A 19,533-nucleotide genomic window follows, 5' to 3' on the forward strand; every position below is an offset into this window, starting at 1 on the left:
ACAAAATAAATTAATTCAAGGGAGAAGACATTGCAATTAGTAAGCTGTCAATTTATGTAATGAGTGCAGGAGAATGAAAAGGATATCTCTATAATTTGCGCTGTAATCCTTATGTCCTGAGGGCACAATAGATCAGAAAGACTTTTTCCCCCCAAACAGTGTATCCATTCAGAAATAAAAGTGTGGTCAGAAGGTACAACTCTGTAGTACTGTATAACTGTATAGCTTTTTCATTATTAATACTAAGGTAGGATAACACCTTTTCCTAGAGCTCTTTTATAATTGTGTGGTGTACATTATCCTATTAACATATTATGTATATATTAATATACACCATGGTGTATATTAACTATTTAGCTCTTATTTGGTACTTTAGTCATTTGACCATATGAAGCACTTGATATTGTGAAGTTATCATTGGTGGGATTTTCTTGTGCCTCTCACTTTTCCATCCAAATGATCTAACACGAGGCCTGATAGGGCCAAACTTGCTCTCTAACTTCAAATGGATCAAGCTACTCAGATAAAATAACTTTGCAGCAAGTTTGCACCAAGGAAGAACTGAGGACTGAAGTATCACTTTCAGTAATTTCATTAGAAACAATGGCAATTTTAGGGCACACACACAGTGAGGTTGGACTCTGGAGTGCGTTTAAACTGTGTGTTATGCTCCTCTGTAGGTGGTGACGAGCAATACGTCTCACAGACCATCAGAGGCACTTAACCGGTGGCAATTTCTGTGACCTTTCGTGAAGGAGAGGGACACGCTAACTCACCTCAATTGTGTTTCAAAGTCAACACTACTGTTGCCATCCTGACCCTTCATCTCCCTCTTCTCCTGACGCCCAAGATTTCTGTGTATAATGTGATCTTCAACAGAAGGAAAAGGAAATGATGAAAGAAGAACGCAATATTTTTTCCCCTCTCTTTTTATGAGTATCATTGAATATCGTGATTATATAAGCTCCAAAGCAATTGTCATTAAAATGCAAACATTACACATACTTACACCTACTGCATCATTAAGCCAACTACTCTTAGGTGCATAAATACATAGCTGACACAAATAAATAAATAATCACAATGAGGGCTTACAGGTAAAGTGTCTGAAACAGGTAAGAAAAATATGCTATAGCAAACTAAATCACAAAAGAAGTTTAAGGGCCCAGGTTTTCTCCCACTAAGTAGCTCAGTAACTGTCTTCAAAGTCATATGAGGGAGAAAACAAAGAAAGATGAAATTCATTATATTTTAGGTATTACAATGGCCAGCAACTTTATACTGGGGTGAACTCCTGTTTTGGTTACGGATGAACAAGTTATTCCTAAAGAGTCACCCTGGATATGTTTTCCAGCCCACTCTTCAGTACTAATATCAAGGGGAGCTACGTGTGTGCAGCGTCCACTGAACCACAGTGCAGAGAATTTCTTAGTTGTTCTGCGACTATTCTTCATCAAAATTCAAAACTAAATGCTGAAATTACAATGGAGCATCTGCCCAGCAACTCTAAACAGGTTGTGACTGGTGACTCTGTCTTGGAGACATTGTAACATCTTTTATCCTAGTGACAATTCAGTTTGCCTATCCATTTTCTCATATATTGGAAATGGGACAAAATAACCTGGCTTTGGCTTAGGTCCTAGCACACATATTTTTCTCTGCTCCTATCCAAAGCAGACCCAATATACTGGTGAGTTTGATTTTAAATAAGAGAAACTTGGAATATGTCATATTTGCTGAGTTTCTTTGCCTCTTTTCTCCTTTAAATATGTGTTATCTGCTTTCTAAGATGAAAACTTCTTGGGCAGCATTATAAATTGATATGTTTAATGGGATTGATCAGCTACGCATTCTCTAGTATTAACAAAGATACTGTACTAAGTGTCCTGCACTAAGTGTCCTCCAGTACTGTCAAAATGCACCCGTGAAAGAAACGAATAGGTAGAAATATCAATTTATGATGCAAATGAAATGTCACTACAATCAAAATACACATGAAGGAAAAAAAATTCTGTAAAGAGTGTATCTCTGATGTATCTGTGTTGCAGACTGTGCCTGCTTATGTCTCATCTTGTGTTGGCATTTTTCTTTACTCTGAGTGGTACTGCTCACCGGCATGCCAGTCTGTAGGGTATACAAGCTCTCCAGAGGCATAGAAACCCAGAGGATTTCTGTACAGTGTTTTCATTTACCTGAATTTCTCTGTTCCCAAGTGTGCCAGCTTGTTACTCTTGGCATCACTAGAAAAGCAGCACCAGAAAAAGATGCAGCTGACACTCTTCAGTTATGCGAATGTCTTGAACGTCTCCACAGGTTAAATAGCATTCGGGCTAATACCAGTGGAGCTATGTATTTGTAAACCAGGTGAGAGAGCAGAATCAAGGCCTCCAGATATAATCCCCTGTATTGAACTATGTAGAAACCCAATGTGAGAGAAAGCCTTGCTTAGTCAGACACAAACTGCTTGTCTCGTGAAGGCAAGGCAAAGTGCATGGCTGTCAGAGAGAGCTGGAGATGGCCCAGAGCTGGGAAGGAGTGAGTGAGACACACAGACCCGTGATGAGGAATGCTGTGATTTCTTTTTTTCACCTGCCTGATGATTGATGAAATTACAACAATAGAAACAAAAGATGGCTTGGATGGGCAATGAAGTAACACAGACAGGCTGAAACACCTTGATACCAGACTTGCACAGCTGCACATATGCCACTGCTGATCCATCAGCCCAGCATGCTGCTCACAAAGACTGATCAATCTACACATGCCATTGCTTGATGTTAGCAGCAGTAAATAGAAAAGAAGAAAAATATTCATAATACACTGAAGGATATATTTTTGTTTCCCCTTTAGTGTTTTTCTTTCCCTTGCATAATAGACCTATGATTTACAGCAGTATGAGTATACTTTCATGGGCTCAAGGGGCCAAATCTCATAGGCTTTCCTTAAATACTTCTCATGAACCTGAGACATTTGTATCCTCCTCACCAGGCTAAATGCTATGGAATTGCAGAGTCTTGGGATCTCTTCAGATTTGGCTTAACTTCATCAAGAATTTGGGGAAAGGAAGGAGGAAGGAAAGACTGAATGAGAGGTGGTGCGGGTGCTAGCTATTACGACTGGGAACTGCTACAAATGAAAAGGAAGCACAGGCAAGAGTTGAGTCAAGAAGCTGCTGCAAAGTATGAGACAGCCTGACTTTCCAAGAAGAGTTTTGATTAAACGATTTGTATTGAAAAAAATATTCTTCAAAATAATTTGCAGAGTCTAGACGATAGCTGTCACATGAGGGAGACTCAAATTTTCAGATCAATAGATGAGTTTGCAGCAACTCTCCTTCTTATATTAATTACTGCTGGAATCCACAGACTCAGCATTCATTCAGTAAAGACATTTCTCAAGTCATTATTACATTTTTGGCTCACTTCTTTATTTTAGATATAGTATATCAGAATCATGAGAAGGAAATTTCTTTCAAGCTAAGCAACCAAAACAGAAAATACTTAAAAGCTCTATATTGTAGTTAGTGCTTGCTATTTATTTGGATGTAGCTTATAGCCCTTTGCACAGAACACCCAGTAGTATTTTTAATGTTCAACTATCTTAGCCTAATAGAAGAACAACCTAATTTTTAACACAAAGGAAAAATAATAAAAAAAAAATTAACGCTCCATAATAAACCAACTGCCCATTTATATCAATGCAAGTTTCTACCTACTGCAAAGCTATCATGTGCCCCTTATAAACCTGCAAGTTTTATTTCATTTTTCACATGTATTTAATCCATCTGTAAATTGTTCATTGGATAGCACAGGACAATGCTCTCTGGGGAACTGTAAGGTATGTGTATTCAACAGTGCAGAATAAACACAAAATTTTATTACAAAATGCCACTGCTGCTCCTGGCATGAGTAATTTGTGCACCTGCATTTTTAAAATGTTTCAAAGTTTTTCCCCTTTGTGAATTCAGCAGCAACACATATTATCTTCCAGACTGCCACAACACAGTATTTGCAGACTGTGTCATGTCAGCCCTTGTTATCCAGAAGCCGTTGTTTTCATAGCAAATAGCAACTGAAAATGAGAATGGTTCACTCCAGACTGGGGAGAGTAAGACAGTGCTTCTGTATGGCCTTGTCACGAATGCCTCCAAGGTGAGCAGTAGGCGCATGTGGGGCTTGCATCCAAATCCTGCATGGGGCTTTGGAAGCACAGAGAGAGGCCCAGGAAAACGTGGAAGGGACTGAATACATGAGGATGACGCTTCCTCCAACCGTTTGTCCCACATTTGAGTGTATTCATCCTTGCAAAATGCCTAGAATCTGCTAGCTTGGGGAAGGAGAAACTGGGTCTGGAGATTGAAATGTACTCTCCAGTGTAGCACTGCACAGCCAATGTACTGGGCCAGCCATAGATATCATTAAATGTAGAGTCCTGAATAATTACTACTGTGCTTTAAATACACCGTCACCTTCTGGAAGGCTGTGTACCTGTGGGACGTTGACTGGCTGAGCAAGGTTTGGAGTGGGTAGGGGAATTAGGACATTTTAGTTAGTTTAGGCTTAGTAATTTAATTTTTAATAGTTATTCTGCAGGTGTCTGAAGTCAGCTCTGTATATACAATTTTTAAGTAAAAATTTCCCTTGTGTTCCCTGTAATCTCTCTGAAATGTTCCTTGAATCTCTCAGAACTCTCTCATTCAAATATGTAAAGTGTATAATTCCAAGAAATCTTATGTATTTGTACATCTTAAAGTCATATTATCATCTTAAAGTCCTATATTGCACAATTCCCCCATTTACAATGGATCTTAGGCAAAAAATGATAGAGATCTACTGTTGTATCAGTTTGATCATCAGAGACTATCTCCAAGGGCAGTGACAAGGAAGTGAGTTTTCAAGGTATTTATCTAACTGCTCTTGCAAATGCAGTAATGGAGAGATGGTGCTGATGAAATTGCAGAATCGCAGAATATTTGGGGTTGGTAGGGACCTCTGGAGGTTATCTAGTCCAATCCCTCTGCTCAAGCAGGTCACCTAGAACATGTTGCCCAGGACCCTTTCCAGATCACTTTTGAATATCTCCAAAGATGGAGACTCCACAACCTCTCTGGGCAACTTGTTCCAGTGCTCCGTCACTCTCACAGTGAAGAGGATTTTCCTATGTTCAAACAGAATTTCCTGTGACTCAGTTTGTGCTCGTTGCCTCTTGTCTTGACACAGGGCACCACTGAGAAGAGTCTTACTCCATCTGCTTAATACTCTCCCATCAGACATTTATACACATAGGTAAGATCCTCCTTCTCTTCTTACCTTGGTGACATTTTTAATTTTCTTAATTTTTGAAGATTGGAGAGGCAAAACAACAAAAACGACCAGCCTACATTTTCCAATATTTCTGTGATATATATCCATTTAGAGAATGAGATCTGAATAGTCACATCCAAGAGCCTCCAGCTCCATGGAGATACACTGAACATGGTACAGATGGTGCAGGTGTGGACAGCTGTGTATGCTCAGTTCTGCCTGCAACAGGGCAAAAATGGAAGGAAATCTGACACCTTTGCCATCAAGGCTATGTGTCAGCCTCCTACCACCACGCATATCTGACCAGGTGTATCTGATACGCAACACACGTTCAGGTCTGCACTTACCTGAAGTCCCCACAAGAACTGATGCTGCTCTTCTCCCTCACTTACTGCAAATGGCTAGCATCATAAATACTGAGCCTCATTTTTTCCCTCTTTTGTCGTGAAGAACTGGAATAAACATTATCAAGGCATGAGAATGGAGAGGAAGCAGAAAAATGGGAAAACTAGCCTGCAGTCACTGAGCAGAGCCTCAGGACGAGGCACCTGTTTCCTTGGAAGCCACTGCCAGGGCCATTTAAGTCCTAGTTCCCTTTGAAAAGGCCTAGACAGAGGATGCTACTGGGATATTTTCTCCAGCATGCAAATGGATACCACCTCTTTACTTGGCTAGGCCATAGAAGATCCCCTCCACTGCTTTACTCCCACCTGCGCTAGCCCTTGCTAAGGGGTAGCTATGACTGGAGTTACCAGGGTACAAGAGGATTTGGACACAACAGAAAGAAATGTCAAAAGCAGGGAAATGGCTGAAAATGGAAATAGCTGGGTGAATAAAGCAGCATGAGGAAGATTATTCCAAATCAAGTCTTACAAAGAGAGAAGCAAACATCCTTCCACAACACTGACAGCTGAGAAAAATCTCACTTCAGCCAGTAAGTGGGATGTGGCCACCCCTACTGCACGATCTCTTGGACAGTGCAAGGGACCCAGCTCAGACTACATGATAATAAATCTGTGACAGGGAATAACCTTACAAAGTGAAGGGAATCTGCACTTTGAAGTTCACAAACACAAAATGTAACTTAATTTTGTGTGAAATTTCTGAAAATGTAGCCAAAAGATAAAACCAACATAGCATACTTTGTCTGACCAAGCTAGTTTGTGCAAGACCATATTTTGCCATGCTACTCAGTGAGTACCTTACATCAAATAATGCCTCTCTGCTGGGTGGGCTGCTCTTAGAGTACCAGTGTGGGCAGCCAAGGCTGCCAAGACTGTGGCTTAGTACAGATACTCCCAGAGAATCATTCCTCAATTCACAAAAAGTGTGTTAAGTAATTTCAAATAAATATGCTTGAAGACAGGATAATCTGCCCTCAGATATTCCGCAGGCAGAAAAGTAGGCGAAATTCGTCAGATTAATTATTCATTGCAAATTCTCTCAGCAATATCATTGAGGTCAACAGCAAGACTGCTGCTGAATACAATGGGACATGGTCTCCAAAAGTGGATAATTCACTTTTTCTCTGAAAATATGAGCAGCTTTGCTAGTTTCTGAAAGACAGACAAACGCAACCAAACAAGCAGAGGCATGTGTAAATAAGCAGTTCTATTTCACAGAGATTGACTTCAATTTCAGTCTATGTGGGGCTGTGTGTCCCATATTCTACTCTGAGCTTTACGTTCAAATGAACCCAAATTCTCAAGTCTCAGTAGAGTTGCATATATGCATATGCATATACATATAGTGCATTTATTTATCTTGTGGTTTTACATCAGAACTCTCCAAAATGATGAATGTCCATGATTTTGATGTAAAATCATAACTTAGCTTTCAATCTTTCAAAGGCTTATGACCTATTTCATAAACAAGGTCTGAACTTTTTGAATTTATAGTGAAACCCCAAAGTTAGTAGGTTAGGAAGGAGGAGGAGGGTTGGTTGCATCGCAAACACTTTGCACAGCTGTTCAAATGAAAACACTGAACACTTGAGGGCTGGATTTCAAGAATCACCATGTTCTTTGTACTCCATAGAGGTCTTTCAGTCAGTACTGTACACCTGTATTTTTTAGATCCATCAGTTATGTGCCTGAGCAATGTAATTATAACCTAAACCGTACCCTCTGACTAAATACATCAGCCTAAATTCCTGTTTATTTTAATTGCCTCTAGTTAACCAGCCCAATCCTGCCTTCAGAACACATGAAAAGATTCTAAAGAGTTCCCTCATTTTCCACTCCAGCCATGTAAAACCAGACTGAATATTTTTACTGGGGAAGGAAGGAGAAGAAAAATAAACAGGGAAGGAAATGTAATTGGAGGTGGCATTAAGAACATGGCCCTTCTCTTCTGTTAAAGCCCTCAGGGGATTTAAAGGCCACAAATGATGTAGGTCTTCTTCTTGAACCACTGTGAACTTTATCTGCTTGGGTTTAGTATCACTAAATGTGTATTAATGTCAAAGATTGTTTGTGTGGATTATTTATAAGGCATTCACTTCGAATTAGTGCTGCTTAAAATGTGTAAGTTCATAACTTGCCAACAGCAGATGCAATCTGCAGCAAAAAGCAAGCGGCTCCATAGATGTATATACAACAGCTGGATAAAGATCAATAGCAGAAACATCAACCACGGTATTGTTTCAGAAGCAATTCTTTACTTTGGAGATATATTTTATTCTACGTTAATGATATCTTAAGTAAAGTGATAGAAGACATGTAAGGATGCATCTCAAAGTGTTGCGCTGGGACTTTCATGCAGTAGCCTGCCTGTTATTAATATTATTCCTCCTTGTGCTGTAATTCTACCCTTCTGCTTTCCAACACTCGCCCCATAGCAGGGGTGGGCTGCTCTGTGGGTCTGTTCTGGGTGCCAGGCCAAATTGAGAACCGAAACTGCTATTTCCTCTAGTACAAGCCAACTGCTTTGCTGCACTGTACCCACAGATTTTAGGACAGGTCTCATGAAGGTTTACCCTGTGTGCAAAGGGAGCCTGCGGTACAGCAGAGTTTTCTGTATTGGAAGCGAGAGGAGTGAGTTGAACACTGCATATTGTTGGGAGTAACGCGGTGTCACAACAACCGCGTATATGACAGGACCCCAGAAGTGATGCTCGTTAATGACCTGGTAGGCATAAAATTCTTTGATTAAGCATATGAAAAAATGAATTTTCAACCACCTTTACCTCATCTGACCATGCAGTTGAATAGCAGGTCTGGGCCAGAAAGCTGTTCGTTTCACTATCTGAAAGTCGGTCAAAGTCAGCTCCTTAGAGAACTGATTACAGGACAGAAAGAGTCACAGTTTAGTCACAGTTCAATAGATATTAAATATGCCTTGATGCTGCTTAGGGTATGAACATATACAGATGTAGAATAAACGTAAGTCTAAATTTGTACCTAGTTTCCCTAGACCTGAACCTCCTTTGGCCAAGCCATCAACTCATGTCAGTAGAGTTTTAGAATATTTTGCCTATGCCTTTGGTGAAGGTACCAAGATCAAGACAGGAGAATTATGCCCTGCTGATCTGTCCACTGTGGCTCTTTCCAAAGCCAATGAATGACCTAAACTTTCTTCTTGCTCAGACATATCACTGATATTGGAGTCCAAATCACAGAAACGCTAACTCAGCTTTCTGTGGAGTATGTGGGATGGATTTGGCCCTGAGACCCATGATGCTGGAAGATCTGCATTATCTCTGACATTCACATAAATGAGTATCTTTCCAGTCATCAGCAAATAAATCTATCGGAAATAGTTATATTTAGCAATATAGTGTTTTTTCTTATTATAGCTAGGCTGCCTTTACATATCCAGCCATGAGTTCAGCTGCGTAAGCTCCTCCAGTCTGATCATTGACTGAAACAACTGTAAGAAAACTTCAGGACACACACCCCCTTTCAAGCGCCAGTTCAGCAATGCTGAGCACCTAAATTGTCTTTGAATGCACTTACTGCTGCCCAACAAAGTTACTTACAAAATGTACTGAAAACCAGCATTGGCCCCTTTTATGTTAACTTGGGAAGGCCTATTAGTCATATCCTGAAGTTTACTTCTTAACATGGAAGATTTTCAACATCTATTTCCTATTTTCTCTCCCCTACTTGCTCTCTGTTATCTTCCACTCTTATTCTCTTCTGTTGTTTCTTATATCTTCTCTTCTCCTTCTTCTAATTTCCTTGTAACTGTACAGCATTATGATTTTTTTCTCTAATGCTTTTCCATGGTATCTAGAGTTCTCCTTTTGCTTTTAGTTACTTCTGATAAGGTACTTCTGACTTTTTTCCCCTTTTATACACTTTTGTACATTTTTCTTTCCAGGTTGAAGTTTCTTTTTCATTAGCCTCCTTATTTTGCTCTTGAGAGTAATGTGGGTTTTTCACTGTGATTACAAACAAGGCAAAATCACTTTCCTGGGGTGTTTTGAGGTGCTGAGTGGGTGTTTGTCCCAATGCTCACTTTCTTTGTTGGGATCTTGAGATTTATCTGGCATGACCAACTCCTCCTTTGGTTCCTCAGCTGTTGACAGTCGTCCTCAAATCTTCTTCCTCAGCATGTGCATCAGCACTCATCGTGAGTTGAGTTTATTTAGGGCCACAGCCATTATTAATGGTATGAACCAGCAAAATTGTGAGTACTTCCTTGGAGATCCTGAGCCCCCACCGCTGTACATGATTTCAGTGGGACATGTGAACCCTCAACATCTCTGAGGAACTAATGAGGACCTTGCAGGATGGCATTTCCTGCAGTAAATGTTGCTACATTAAGCAATTAATAAAGATGATTGCAGCTCAGAGCTAAGTATCATGGTGTTGCACTTCATTTATGTTACCTTCTTAGCAAATGAGTCAGAGAGACGTTGCCACGTATTTTTGAAGAGTGACTTTCTTGCTAATTATCAATATGCACATGGTGATGCTGGTATAATTAGCACAGTGGATAACACCAATATAAAATAACAGAAGGAATCTCTCTCAGTGACATCAACACAGTGGATATATACTTAAAACTGCATGAAAACTCCATAGCAAAAACCAAGGAGCTTTAGTTACATCCCCTAGCTCGGGGACAAACTCAGCCCAAATTTACGGATGTTTTGGTGAGTCTGGGAGTAGTTTGCTTTGATTTGGACACATATATGGACATCAAGTGAAACTTGGGATTCCAAAATGAGCCAATACAAAATGAGTTGGATTTGTGTTGGTTTCAGGACAGATCTCAGGACAGGCCTCAGACATTGCCAAATACAAAAGAAACAAAACTGAAGAAATAAACTATCTGTGGAACCCCTGCTAAGTGAATCCAAGATGTTTCGTACAGCTGTACTGTCTCAAAAGAAAAGTCAATGTGTAGGCTATCAGCTCAGTTGGTATGCTCTGTAGGAAACAATACTCAGGTTTTATAAGCCAGATCAATAGCTGGCAAAAAATGATGCAACTCCTTTAAAGTCACTGGAGATGAGCCAATTTATACCAGCTACATCTCCAGCCCAACACCATTTAAACTTTCATAGTTTCAATATCCAAAAGAACTAATACTTTAGTATGAAGCAAATCTGAGGTGCATATGGCCTATAGAAAGCATTTGCCAAAACATGTTTGAAGTGTAGTGGCAGAGCTTTTGCTCTTGCTCTCCTCTAAATTTCTGTACTTAATTTGATTTCCAGGCCTTCAGCTAGGTCTGGCTGTTTTAGGGCCTGGATTCCTTGGGGCTGATCCTATCAGTCTTCAGTCATGGATGCAATCCGTGCTCGCAGCACTAGTCCTGTTTTGTGAAAAAGCACTTATGCAATGAACAAGAGCTGTGAAAATCGGGTGCTTGTGCTTTGCTGTGCTGAGTGTTGAATCCCCAAGCCTCTGAAGTGCTGAGCATTTCCCAAGGGATTGTGCGTTCCCCTCAAATTGCAGTCAACTTAATGGGTGCAGATACCTTGCAGAATATATTCAGTCTCTCCCTGAATCAAACCTTCAGACAACAGTGTTTTAATTGTTTTTATTACTCATGTGCCAGACAGTCTGCTCATTTGTGAGAGTGGTGATATTTTTTTAAGCTCTTTTTTGTTAAATTTTTTTAAGCTTAATGGGAGGCTTTATGTGGTCATTCGCATAAAAGTTTCCTCCTTGAGGGAGTCAGTCTAGATAACTTTAAGATCTTTTCTTTGGTCCCTGCATCCCACTCTTTCTTTTCTGCCCCATGCTTACAATTCGTAGCACCCAGGCAGGCCATGGTACATATCTACATTTTACTCGACAGGGTTCCTCTCTACATATTGCAAAAATCAATGCTCTGTCATACTCTTTACCTCTTATTTCAAGCCAGGCTGTATATTCTTAGGAGAAGTAAGAGCAACTCCTAGCATGTTTTTATCTAGCTTGGGCACAATAGTGCATAATTCCTATTGATGCTCCGGGCATTACCACAAACTAGGATGTTGGAAACTCTGTTCCTATCTCATCTCACAGTGTCTAAATTGGTCAATTTATTTGTACAAGTGATCAAGCCCTTTACATTTATAAAATATGGGCACAACGCACCTAGTGAGATATAAATTGTTAACCTGGAGTTCTCACTGCAATCCTGAATTTCGTTGAATCTTCAGTTATAGGTCAAACACTTCAGGTTAATCACTTAAACATTTGTGCAATGAAACTGCGATGATTTTGTACAGAGATCATCTGCAGTATGTAACAATACCCAGAGCTGTGAGATGATTTAACAAAGGTCTCTACCTGCTACAACACCTTAGCACAAGGGTGTGATTTAAAGGTAATGTGGCAGGTTTAATGCAGAATTTTCTGGCTTTCCTAGGTTTAAGTCTCAACCTTAATGGTATAACTTGCATTGACATTGTTTCAGTTTGTTTTGATATCGTAATTGAGTCTAATCTCCACAGACTTGCACTGCAGTCTTATTTCCTACTGTAGTCTCTCAGTGCAATTTCACCATAAGAGCACTGTAGTGAGGTCTTCTCCAAGTCCTGTCTCGAGATCATTTTGTGTTTGTAATAATGGCTCTGCAGAAGGGTCTCCAAAGATCTGCCTGTAATAATTTGCCCATCTTAATCTCAAGCTGTAATGATGTCTCAATGCCAGAGAGCAATTACCATTACAAATTCTAACTGGTCTTAGGAAGGAGCGGCGCTGCCTCATTAGGTGACACATTTTGCTGTGTCCAACCTCTTATTTAAATGTAGCACATCTTCTGCCTATCCATTACTCTCTTGAATTCCTAAACTGGGCTAGGGTATGCATTTTATTTCGCTTTCTTTTCACTGCAAATAGACTGATGAGGATCTTCTCTAAAAGTGCATTTTTGTTAGAGATGGGCTGGGTTAGTGACATCCAAATATGGATGTCATCACTATTGGAATTTAATTCATTCTTTGACGATAAGTCAAATCACGGTTTGGATTATCCTAGGCAAAATAAGAGAAATCTGCTATGCTCTATTGTCACCTTTCCTTTGCTCTTGAAAGGGTTGGGACATCATTGATTTCTATTTTAGGGATTCTTCTGGGAAGGGATGACCAGTGTAATTCATGTCCCTTCTTTAGACACCCAAGACAGAAGAAGCTGGTGATCTGCACTAGGAGGTAAGTTAGGCTGACTTCATCCTTTTTGCCCTGACTTTTATGGTCAGAAATCTCAGAACATCTTGTGTAGTTTCCTAGGAAAAGCTTGGGGTAACTTAGCACAGCTGGAAGACCAGCTATGGAGGAACTCAGGGTGAGCAGGTTTCCAGACTGACTGGGGTATTACATTAACTTTGTTAGTATAGGAAAGTTGGTCTGGCTTTTGCACAGCTTTAAGAAGTGTGAAACCATTCCATTGTTACTCCTCTAACCTGTTTTTTTTTTTTTTTTTTGTTGTTGTTTCTATCCGGCTACAGGTGTACTTAGCATGGCAATTTTATGGCCTATAGTACATTACTGTGGCACACAGCAACGATGAAGGCCCACTGCTGCCACTTCCAGCCAACTTTCAAGAAACAGGCTAGACTTATAACTTCTTCAGTTCGGCGACATACTCCTGAGAACATGTTCATTATTTTAATTGAGGTTTTCGTTGTTGGCTGACTGCCAAGTGGCCTACCAGATGTCTCTCTCTTTACTATGGTTGAAGTAGATTATGATGTTCCAGTTCATTTTTCCTCCACTGACAGCCTGGTTCCAAAAATGTGCCAGACTTTAAGGGCACTATTTTCAAAAGCCAGGTCAACTCACAACAGTACACCAATGACAATGCATGCAGATACTACAAAACCATATGATAGGCAATTAACTCAATGTTATTTGTGCTAGTCAAGTAACTTTGATTTTGTTGAAGAGTCTTTAACATTGAGAGGGAGGATTCTTAAAGCACCAGTTCCTGGAGACTGGTGAGTGCGTCAGAATTTGAGCTTTTGCTTGGAAAATATGAAGTTTTGGCACATGGATTAAAAGAGAGAAAGTGAATCCAGCACCTTGGAAAAGAAAGAAATAAAAAGAACCCCAAGAAGTAAAAAGAACCCCTAATGGCTTTGCTTTGACTATCTTTTTTTCAAAGACGTTAATCACATCACAGACATGGATGTACTTCTTATATATGTGTTTTTACACACAGATCCCTATGTTTCTGCCTGTGATTAATCTCTCTTGCATCCTTTGCTCTGTCTTCCTTTTTTTCTTCGAAACTGAAAAGGTTTCATAACACAAAAAGATCTCCATCAGGTCAAAAGTCTTCCAGACATTTGCAGTAACTGTTTTCAAGGCATGTCCCAAAGTCTTAGCACTCAGCAAAAATTTTGAAGGTCTGCAATGCCCCGTATGGAATGCTTTTTAGAGAATATACTTTCTCACTATAGCCAACAGGAGCCATTTGCCAAATCTCCTTTTTCCAGCTATCAAATACTCCATATTTTTTTTCTTCTTTTTCACCTGCTCAGTAGTCTTGGCTACTTTCCAGCTAACTCCTCACCCATTGAAAATTCTGTGGATGTTGGGTCATGAATGAGCACATATTTCATACTGAGGCTGTACATCTCAGAGAACATTGTGCGTGCCAAAATAGGTGACTAGAACACAGTAGGAGGACGTTTTCCACAGCCTCTTTCTACTGCTATTGGCTGCTGCTATCTTCTTTATTATAGTCTTCTATATCTAAATGTGATTTTTTTCCAGTGTATGTGTGTACTATACATCCTCTCTCTCTCAGATGGAAGGACTTCATGTAGTTTTCTTTTGTATAAAATGCAATTCTACAGAAATTAGAAAACTGAAATGACATTAGATGGCAATTTCAGTCTGAAATCTTTAATAAGCCACATGGCCTTTGAGACTGGTTGTGTGTGCATGTAGCTCCATTTCCTAGTTGAGATCTACTGATGACATGTATCTAGAGGGGAAAAATATTACTAGTGTATTACCACTATGTTAGTCTTGCATTGTCCTAACACAGCACTACTTACCTAAACTTAAAAAAATCCAGAGCCATAACCTCCAGACAACCCCTTCATATGAAGCAGAGAGTTTGTTGTGTTAAGCAAGGGGCTTGGCTAGCAGGAGGGAGTGCTTTGTTAATAAACTGTATTATCTGAACAGTTTTACTAGTGTGAAGACCCTTGTACTGATGATTTATTTGGAAGTTCTGGGTATATTAACTTTTGCTAAGAGCTGAGACTAAAAACTTTATGGGGAATGCTACATACACTCCAAAGACCGACAAGAGAATTTAAGTTAGATGTGATTAGTATGAAGAAAGTTACATTTATTATACTCTTATGTATAATTGATCATATGAAAGGCCTTTTGTAACTATAAAAGAGACAGCACATTAAATTGTTTTACCCTGAGGATTATACAAATTTGTAGAAATCAGATTGGAATACCAGCCTATTGGTTTCATTGCTATGGTAAATCATTAAGATGTTCTATGTTAATCATAAATCTTTGTATCTATTTATTATTAATCAAATAGCTCCTCCCAGCTGCTGCTTTGCTTCATCCATCTGAGCCAATCAACCCCAAACCTGGTAGCAATAGCTCTGATAAAGCTGCACACACATTATGCTTGGCATATAGCATGGATTATATAGTCCTAGACATGGGGTATGAGAGCTGATGGGGTGTTAGTTCTTCACAACAGGGAGGCCTGGTTTCTGGATTTGAGAGGAGACATGCTCCATTAGTAAAATGAATCATGGTGAAAGGGAGTTTAGCTGGGAGTAATTTAGTAGCTGCTATGGTAGAGCAAAACTATAGCTTGGGATGGAGAGGTTATGAACCTGTATTTGTTTGATAAAGACATGAATGCTGACTTGTATCATCCTGTAGCACTCTTAGCCATTTCAGTTTGGAAAAAAAGTGTTAAAATAACCTCTCTGCTCACAAGTAAGAAAATGCATAAGAAAACCCAAACAGTACCTAACTTAATGGGTTCATATTATTTGAGGATTATCCAAAAGTCTAAGCAAAGCTAGCTGGCTTTCACAGAGCATTTCTGAGCTGATATGTCTACATGGACTAATGGTTAGTTGCCAAATAGAAGTCAATCCCAATTCAATAATATAACATATTGATTACTGCCTATTTCCTTCTACTGCATCATATGACTGTAATGGTATCTGACATATAATTTTCCCTGAATTGCTAAAGTTGACATACTGTTTAGATTTGGCCCACATTTGTTCAATCAGAAGTGATGTTTTAAATAAGGTACTGCTACAAGCCTTAGACACTTCTTACTCATTCTGTACAAAATCAGGTGAGTGGGGAAAAGCATTTTAGCAGGGGACAAAAATATTATTGAAAGAACTATAGATATTTATAGTAGTATACACAGAGATTGGGAACAAGAACAGTAAAAAAAACCAATCTAGTCAAAACTGAGCAATGAATTCCATTTCTAAGACAAATTTTCCTTAAGCACCTTAATTTCTAAAAGCAAAACACCCCTACTTTAGTTTAAGTGGGCCAATTTGTAAATGTAAACAGACATCTTTCAAATAATGACTATTCCACATTTATCCTTTTTTCTACCCTGACTTTGAAAGTAGCTGGATGTTGGGGAAACTTGCACAGAACATATATTGTACAGTGGGATTTGCAAAATAAAACAGGAAAATTCTTGCAATAATTTCACTGTAGGCTGCTGAGATTAGTGATGGAGTTTCTTACAGGTAAGAAGTTTGGCAACAGGATGTATTTGCTTGTGGCTGCTTTCCTGTGACTTGACTTCTCTCCTGGAGTGGTCAGTAAGCTCCTGGGGAGCTTCCGTAGCCCTTCTTGGCTGACGTTATATTAACCTTGCACATTTTAGCTCATGGTTTCATACTTACCTGGAAAAAGGAAAGTACCAATTTGACCAAAAGCGATAGAAATTCCTATGCTATGAAAGCCAGCTGCTCTTCCCTTGAGAGTCTCCATTTTACTTTTACTTCTCGAGATGTAGTTTTCCATAACCAAAATACGAAGGCAAAAGCTCTGAAAGCCAATGGGTCTTGAAATACACACATTCGTCTGTGTAGTTCTATCAGCTATAGGAACGTGGGCTCGAACCATAAAGGATTTGAGACTGTATCTTTTTTCTTTTCCTTTATGAAACACTGAGTGTGTTTAAAGTGCAAAATTTGAAAGACTGCTTCTCTGAGTAGCTAATGCTATCTTTTAGCTACAAAAGGGGAAAGGTATGTACCCTGTCAGATGCAGTGTTATGTACAGGGCTAAGGGAAGAGTGAAAAGATTACTTTTCTAGTGCCTGTCCTGACCTAGCTGTATTATTTATTTATCCTGAAATGATTCACTGCACAAGGTTGCAAATCCTCCACTTCTTGGCTCCCACACTCAGACCGAGCTTCTAGAATAGCTGTCTTATGCTAGCTGACCCTGTTGTGACAGGCAAAAGCACATGAAGGGAACACGTATACCTGGACCAGTGGCTGCTGTGCCCACTAGAGATGGTTTATTCCCATCTTTGCATGTGTGGAGGAACGTCTCCTGGTAGAATGGGTGTGCTCCTGCTAGGAAAGAAAGTGCCAAATGGTAAGAAAGCTGCTTTGTGCTGCAGAAGATGTCTTATGATGTAGATGTTCTCATCCTTCCCCCTCAAGGAACTGAGGATAAATAAGTTGCCTGCCTGGACTCCGCACTATTCTGTACTGAAGATACTTAGCAACATCCTTGGTCTGCACTACTATTTAGCTTAAGCTCTAACGAAGTGCTCACATAGCCTAAACCTTTGCTCCAGAGCCTCTCCCTGTCTCAGTCATTAGGCAGCTTTTTAAGTTGGTTTAGCATGGTATTTAAATAATTCATACCATTTTGTGATTTTGCATTATCTGTGGCTTTATTTTACTTTCTTGCAGGCAATGGCTGCATGTTACTGTTGTTCCAGTGGTTTGAGAGATGACATGGAGGGACATTTTTTTTCCTGAGTCTTTGTCCTGTGCTAACATTCCCCTGAAATGAGCACTTTCACCTGTACCTCCTGTCTTTGAGGCAGCTTTGGTGTGGCTTTTTCTTTGTAACTGCCACCATATTTGGGAGAGAAACAAAGTGTTGCAATTTATTTTTAAAGTTAGTGCCAGTAGAATAAAGAGTGAGATATAAAGAGTGATATATCCCAAACTGCAGCCTGCAATTTGGTTGGTTTTGTTGTCAAAATATACAATCAGTGAAGCACAGGGCTCTGTGAAAGAGATTCTCTTAACCAAATCCTGTCACAAGTATCAATGCATAAATAGTTAGTTGTGAGTAAATGGACAAAAAAATTTCTAAAAGAAGCCAGCTGTTTGTAAGCCAGGTGCATCAGTCTAACACAGGTAGAACACATCGACAGAAAAAGATAACCAGATTCTCATCTTATTAAACTGCTGAAAGTTCAGAGAAATTCAGAACAACTCATGTTTACCTCTGGAGGAACTGAGATCAGAGCTGGACGCTCAACAACCAAACAATTTAACACTGATCATGTAGAATATGCAATCTTTTGAGTCTTTAAAACCCAAAGACTGAGTTGTTCTGACCCATCAGGAAAGGATTCAGGCCAGGAATTGCATGAGGACTGTTTAGTCTCTACTGGAGCTTGAAAGAGAATACAGTTATCGCCAGTGCTGTCAGCAAGCATCTTTGAAACCTGCCTGGCTAAAAACAACTGTGTTTGGAACTGCTTCGGGATGCCGCATTCTGCTTTTTCCTTCAGAGATAGGAAGCATGTGGCCAGGCTGCAAATTAGCCAACTCTGGGATTTAGGCATACTCCTGACGAATAAAAAGGATGGCATGATGCCTCCCGAGGCTCGGAATGCAGGGCAACAAGTCTGCTCCAAAATAAACGTCATGTACAATATATGTATAAGGTTAGTTGGGCTTAGCTGTGTTGTCAGGGTGCTGCCTGGCAAAGACGCTGAAACATTTAGAACCTTAAAGCTAAATGGTGTTGTTTCCAAGTCCCCGGGCAGCCTCGCTCTGACACTCTGATAGGTAACCAGAAATAACCTCTTGATTATGAGCTAGAACTACGGCGTCTCAACTGAATGAACAACAGAACATATGAGCATTGATTGCATCAGGGGCAGCAATGTGCTGAGACTGAAAAATTCAGCACTGGAACTAGTCCCAGAATTGAAGTACCCGAGGGTTTAGGGAGTTTGCGGGGATTTGTTTGGGCCCATCATAAACAAGCTATATCTGATGAATTCAGTGCCAGCTCCAGCTCCAGATCCCAGAAAATGTTTGGGACATTTGCTTTTATGAATTTTCGCTCATTTCTAATGAAAGATAACGGGTCTGAGCCCACAGCTCTGACTCCATGTAGATTTCTCCACCCAAGAAGAAGCGCCTTTATAGAGTCCATCTCAAATACCAAAATGCTTTACAAACTGGCTTGAAAACTAGGGATGCCTGAAATGCCTCCTGTTCTGAAAGGAACGTATCAACCTGTCATGTAGCACCAATCTGGGTAGGAGCACAAGGAGCATCCCAGCCTCATCAGCTATACCAGAGATCTGCGAGTTAAGATGGCAAGAGGCCTTGAACCTGCTTACGTTCTCACACATAGCAATGGCTGGCCAAACAACCCCAAATGCTGACACTTTCCCCATGCCGTCTAGAAGGTTTCTTTCCCTTTCCCCTTCTTGACTAGCTGAATGTTTATAGTTAATAATTTTCAGATGGAAATACACTTTATCTCAGGTTAGGAAGCTTCAAAGAAGCTCATGAGATGTGATCACTTGCCAAACTCAGGTACAGAAGT

The sequence above is a fragment of the Rhea pennata genome, chromosome 2 (assembly GCF_028389875.1).
Source record: "Rhea pennata isolate bPtePen1 chromosome 2, bPtePen1.pri, whole genome shotgun sequence".
Lineage (NCBI taxonomy): Eukaryota > Metazoa > Chordata > Aves > Rheiformes > Rheidae > Rhea > Rhea pennata.